The 5,000-nt window shown below is 48.1% G+C and overlaps 1 pseudogene; it reads left to right on the top strand.

The window, feature by feature from the left end:
* The window catches only part of LOC126453886 (large subunit ribosomal RNA), an 8,132-nt pseudogene that overhangs the window by 1,128 nt on the left and 2,004 nt on the right, over window positions 1–5,000 (top strand).

Here is a 5,000-nt window from a genome sequence, read left to right on the forward strand (position 1 = left end):
GGGACCCGAAAGATGGTGAACTATGCCTGGCCAGGACGAAGTCAGGGGAAACCCTGATGGAGGTCCGTAGCGATTCTGACGTGCAAATCGATCGTCGGAGCTGGGTATAGGGGCGAAAGACTAATCGAACCATCTAGTAGCTGGTTCCCTCCGAAGTTTCCCTCAGGATAGCTGGTGCTCGTACGAGTCTCATCCGGTAAAGCGAATGATTAGAGGCCTTGGGGCCGAAACGACCTCAACCTATTCTCAAACTTTAAATGGGTGAGATCTCCGGCTTGCTTGATATGCTGAAGCCGCGAGCAAACGACTCGGATCGGAGTGCCAAGTGGGCCACTTTTGGTAAGCAGAACTGGCGCTGTGGGATGAACCAAACGCCGAGTTAAGGCGCCCGAATCGACGCTCATGGGAAACCATGAAAGGCGTTGGTTGCTTAAGACAGCAGGACGGTGGCCATGGAAGTCGGAATCCGCTAAGGAGTGTGTAACAACTCACCTGCCGAAGCAACTAGCCCTGAAAATGGATGGCGCTGAAGCGTCGTGCCTATACTCGGCCGTCAGTCTGGCAGTCATGGCCGGTCCTTGCGGCCGGCCGCGAAGCCCTGACGAGTAGGAGGGTCGCGGCGGTGGGCGCAGAAGGGTCTGGGCGTGAGCCTGCCTGGAGCCGCCGTCGGTGCAGATCTTGGTGGTAGTAGCAAATACTCCAGCGAGGCCCTGGAGGGCTGACGCGGAGAAGGGTTTCGTGTGAACAGCCGTTGCACACGAGTCAGTCGATCCTAAGCCCTAGGAGAAATCCGATGTTGATGGGGGCCGTCATAGCATGATGCACTTTGTGCTGGCCCCCGTTGGGCGAAAGGGAATCCGGTTCCTATTCCGGAACCCGGCAGCGGAACCGATACAAGTCGGGCCCCTCTTTTAGAGATGCTCGTCGGGGTAACCCAAAAGGACCCGGAGACGCCGTCGGGAGATCGGGGAAGAGTTTTCTTTTCTGCATGAGCGTTCGAGTTCCCTGGAATCCTCTAGCAGGGAGATAGGGTTTGGAACGCGAAGAGCACCGCAGTTGCGGCGGTGTCCCGATCTTCCCCTCGGACCTTGAAAATCCGGGAGAGGGCCACGTGGAGGTGTCGCGCCGGTTCGTACCCATATCCGCAGCAGGTCTCCAAGGTGAAGAGCCTCTAGTCGATAGAATAATGTAGGTAAGGGAAGTCGGCAAATTGGATCCGTAACTTCGGGATAAGGATTGGCTCTGAGGATCGGGGCGTGTCGGGCTTGGTCGGGAAGTGGGTCAGCGCTAACGTGCCGGGCCTGGGCGAGGTGAGTGCCGTAGGGGTGCCGGTAAGTGCGGGCGTTTAGCGCGGGCGTGGTCTGCTCTCGCCGTTGGTTGGCCTCGTGCTGGCCGGCGGTGCAGGATGCGCGCGCCTGCGCGGCGTTCGCGCCCCGGTGCTTCAACCTGCGTGCAGGATCCGAGCTCGGTCCCGTGCCTTGGCCTCCCACGGATCTTCCTTGCTGCGAGGCCGCGTCCGCCTTAGCGTGCTCCTCCGGGGGCGCGCGGGTGCGCGGATTCTCTTCGGCCGCCATTCAACGATCAACTCAGAACTGGCACGGACTGGGGGAATCCGACTGTCTAATTAAAACAAAGCATTGCGATGGCCCTAGCGGGTGTTGACGCAATGTGATTTCTGCCCAGTGCTCTGAATGTCAACGTGAAGAAATTCAAGCAAGCGCGGGTAAACGGCGGGAGTAACTATGACTCTCTTAAGGTAGCCAAATGCCTCGTCATCTAATTAGTGACGCGCATGAATGGATTAACGAGATTCCCGCTGTCCCTATCTACCCCAATAAGACATGGCCAGAAGATCATTACCATACATATCATCCGTAATGGATCTTTTAGTTCTCCAAATTAATACAATGAGAAGCGTACAAGTAAACTACGAGTTGCGTAAATTAGCAGAAGAACTTAAAGCTGACATACTATGCTTGCAAGAACCGTACTCCCGGGAGGGTAAAATCCCAGGAATGACAGCCACGGCTCAAATAATCATGAAGGGAGAAAGACCAATGTCTGCAATAGTAATTTTAAATAGTAATATAAGAACAATAGTATTAAATCAATTTACAAATGAACATGTTGTAACAATCGAAGTACACGCCAAAAACACTAAGTGGTATTTAGTATCAATATATTGTCAGTATAGAGAGCCAATAACTATGTACCTAGAACAACTAAAGGAAATATGTAGAACTCTACAGGGCCATCAAGTAATCATAGCAATGGATGCAAACGCAAAGTCATTCCTGTGGCACAGCGGAGAACAAGACGAAAAAGGTCAGGAATTAGAAGATGCAATAAGTGAATTAAATCTAGATATAATAAACGCACCTAGCGAGATACCAACATATTCAAATAGAGCAGGGGCAAAAACAAATATAGATGTAACACTGGCAAATAACAGGGCTACCAATAAAATAGATAAATGGGAGGTATTGGAGAATGCAACGACCAGTGATCATAATGTAATAAAGTATATACTAAAATCAGAACAGAATGTGGCGCCACAGGAATGGCTTTCAGAATATGACTATAAAAAGGTAGACTGGGAAAGACTCTCCCGGGAGTACAGCCCGCCAGAGCTGGATGAGGATCTCGAGGTTGATGAAACAGCGGAGCAGATAGTTCAAAGTATAAAGGAAGTAATAGAAGCAGTCGTACCAAAGAGAAGCAGAGTCCAAAGCGTGCACCCGGCACCATGGACTCCAGAACTAAGTGACCTACGTCAGGCTACGCGCAGGGCAAGACGCAGGTATCAGCGCACATTTAACCCACAAGACAGGGAGCATAGACTGCGTATATACAGACAACTAAGGGAGAGATATAAAAGAGAAATTATAGAAGTTAGAAAAAGAAGCTGGGAAAATTTCGTAAGAAATAACCTGGCAATGGATCCCTGGGGAAAGCCATACAAGTTAGCTAGGGAAAAAATAAGAGCTCCAACAGTCTTATCATCTATAAGAATACCAGGCGAAAATAGAATGACCACAACCAGACAAGAAACAATAACGGTGCTCCTCCAAGCCCTGCTACCGGATGATGATCCCTCTGAGGACACACCGGAGCAGGCGGCTATAAGAGAGAGAGCACAAGAAGAATACAACAACAATACAATGGTCTACCCCTTCTCACCGCAGGAGGTGGTAGACGTAATATCAAACCTAAAAAGAGGAAAATCTCCCGGACCCGACAGGGTCACGGTTGAGGTACTTCAAGCAATAAAAGGAAAAATAGCCCCGATACTGGCAAACCTATATAATAAATGTCTGGAAAGAGGTACTTTTCCAAGGAGATGGAAAAGAGCAGAAATAATAATACTAAAGAAGCCAGACAAGGACCCAACAGAACACAAAGCATACAGGCCAATATGTCTGCTAGATACCTTGGGCAAAGCCCTTGAGAAATTGCTCTGTGCGAGATTGACTGGTCACCGGGAAATGGCAGGAATGCACGAATGGCAATTCGGTTTCCGCCGTGGAAAATCGACGGAAGACGCCATCAACACGGCGGCCGAACTTGTCAGCTCGTCGAACTGCACATATGTTCTAGGAGTGATGGTGGACATCTCAGGGGCGTTTGATAATCTGTGGTGGCCGGCGCTGTTTACCTGCTTGCAGGATATGCAGTGTCCGGCGGCACTATACAGATGTTTCAAGAGCTACTGTAGAGACCGGGTGGTACAGATGACGTCCCCGAATGCGGTTGTGACCAAGAACATCACTAAAGGATGTCCACAGGGATCAGTTTGCGGCCCCGTATTTTGGGATATAAATATGGAGCCGTTGCTGCATTCCCTGCAGCAGGAAGCATCAGTATTGGGAGCCGTTGCATACGCGGACGACCTGCTAATCTTAACACATGGTAATAGCCGATTACAACTAGAAGGGCGAAGTAGAAACATAATGGATATCCTGAGTGCCTGGTGTAGGAATTCTAAAATGGCAATTGCGCCTCAAAAATCGAACTATATGCTCCTGAAAGGGAAAATGGCAAGAGATCCGTCAATCAGGATCGACAACGCAATTGTAGTAAGAAAAAATGTAAGTAAATATCTGGGTGTCTACCTGGATCAAGGATGGAATTTTAGGACCCATATTGAACAAACAGGAGGAAAGACACTAGCGATAATGCATAAACTAATAAGGATCGGGCAGCAAAGATTTCACTTACCGCCAAATGTCATCAAACTATACCACGGCAGCCTGCTAGTGTCAATAATGGGATATGGATCAAGTTTGTGGGCCCACAGGTTGCGCCTTCTGAAGCCTTCCATGGCTGTGAGGAGAATTCAAAGAAACATACTACTAAGATCAATAGGGGCATTTGGCACAACACCAACAGATGGATTACTAGTTATAATGGGCCTCTGCCCATTAGACCTATTAATAAGACAAAAAGCAGCCAACTATTGGTTAAAAAGGGGAAATTTCGACAAAATCAGGGAAATCATGGGGAAACACCTGGGAAGTAAAAAGGAAATAAAAGAAGAAATAACAAATATATGGCAACAACAATGGGAAAATTCTCAAACAGCAAGAAGGGTTTACAGAATATTTCCAAATATAAAAGAAAGACTAAAGTACAAAAATTTCCAGCCTAGTAAAGGTCTTATACATTTCCTCACAGGACATGGACCCTACCCTGTGTATTTACACAGGATAGGGAGAAAGGAGTCAGAAGAGTGTGAATGTGGGGTCCAGGTGGGCACCCCAGAACATTTAGTATTCGAGTGCACCACTCTCACTAGAGAAATTCAAGAGGAAAGAAATAGACTAAATACCAATAACATACAGGAAATAATATGGGATGAAGAAAAAGTTAAAATATTAGATAAATTAACAACAAGAATATCAGATGTAGCATTACAAACATATAACAACTAATTGTAAGAATAGCTCGACTAAGACTAGCACTAGGGGAGATGGTCTACCAGCCCCTGGTGCCTACCGGAC

The sequence above is a fragment of the Schistocerca serialis genome, unplaced genomic scaffold (assembly GCF_023864345.2).
Source record: "Schistocerca serialis cubense isolate TAMUIC-IGC-003099 unplaced genomic scaffold, iqSchSeri2.2 HiC_scaffold_969, whole genome shotgun sequence".
Taxonomy (NCBI): Eukaryota; Metazoa; Arthropoda; class Insecta; order Orthoptera; family Acrididae; genus Schistocerca; species Schistocerca serialis.